Here is a 1,622-nt window from a genome sequence, read left to right on the forward strand (position 1 = left end):
CACCCTTGCAGGCAAACTTTGAAGTGGGAAAAGAAAGGACCCTTGCGTTATCCATAACCCATTCAATTCAATTCAATTCAACCCCTGTACTAGATCTGATCATCTTACCAAGGTCCTTTGGGATCCTATCTGTCACACAGCATGTAAGCTATGTCCTTCCCAGCTTTATATCATCTGCAAACCCAATAAGGATGCCACTTTTGCCTTCATCCAAATCACTGTGAAAAAAAAATGCTAAATTAAAGACAAGATCTTGGGGCATTTGGCCATATTACAGTGGGAGGAACTCTAGATTCAGAATCAGAGAGCTTGGGTTTGAATTGCCCCTCTGCCACCTACTAACTGTGTGACCTTGAGTAAATCATTTCCTTTCCCTGGGTTTCAGCTTCCTCATACCTTTGAATGAAAGTATTGGACTAGATGACCTCTAAGGATCCTCTTAGCTTAGAGACAATAGAGGTGGTGGACATCCAGGAGTTCCTCCTAGATCCTCCATTTAAGGAGGGTCCCGAGGCAATCACCTCATCATTTCCCATTGGGCTGTTCTCCTGAACTTCATAATCTCTAGAAACTCATCTTCCTGCAAGATGGCATCACTCTCAACTTCACATCTCCTCAGTAGCTCCTGCCTCTGGGACCCCTCCCTCCCTCTGATTAGAAAAGGTGCAGGGCAGGTATCCGAGAGTGCCCAGGGCAGCCATCTCTTCATTCCCCCTCAGACCTCATCATGCCCCAGCACTGGGTACCTTCCCTAGCCCCCATCTTCTTTTCATATATTATCTTTCCCCATTAGATTGTGAGCCCCTTGAAGGCAGGGACTGTCCTTTGCATTTCTTTGTCTCCTCAATATTTAGCATTGTGCCTATAGTAGAGATTTAATAAATGTTTACTGACTGGCTAACTGTGATCTCCCACCAGGTTGATGTGAATCCATTAATTCCTGGGAAAAGGACTTATTTGTTCAAAAATATTTGTAGCAGCTTTTTTGTGGTGGTAAAGAATTGGACATTGAGGGGATGCCCATCAATTGTGGAATGGTTGAGCAAGTTGTGGTATAGGATTGTGATGGAATACTACTATGCTGTAAGAAATGACAAGCAGGATGGTTTCAAGAAAAACCTCGGAAGACTTATATGAATTGATGCAAAGTAAAGTGAGCAGAAGCAGGATAACTTTGTACACAATAATAGCAACATTGTAACTATGAACAACTGTGAAAGACTTAGCTCTTCTCAGCAATACAATGATCCAAGACAATTACAAAGGACTCATGATGAAAAACTATCCACTTCCGGAGAAAGAACTGATAAACTCTGAAAGCAGATGGAGGTATAATTTTTCACTTTTTTTCTTGCTTTTTGGTGACATGGCTAATATGCAAATATGTTTCGCATGATTTCACAAGTATAACTATCACATTGCTTGCCTTCTCAATGTGTGTGTGTGGGGGGCAGGAGGGAGGGGAGAGAATTTGGAACTGAAAAAAAAGAGAATGTTAAAAATAAATAAATAATAAATTAATAAAAAAAAAAACCCAAAAAACAAATTTAAGCCCCCTATCTGGAACTGGGTAGATTTCTTCTGTACACACTTTTAATTACTTTATTCTGGCTATAATGAAA

Source organism: Vombatus ursinus, unplaced genomic scaffold (assembly GCF_900497805.2).
Source record: "Vombatus ursinus unplaced genomic scaffold, bare-nosed wombat genome assembly UNPS02015066.1, whole genome shotgun sequence".
In the NCBI taxonomy this organism is placed as follows: Eukaryota; Metazoa; Chordata; class Mammalia; order Diprotodontia; family Vombatidae; genus Vombatus; species Vombatus ursinus.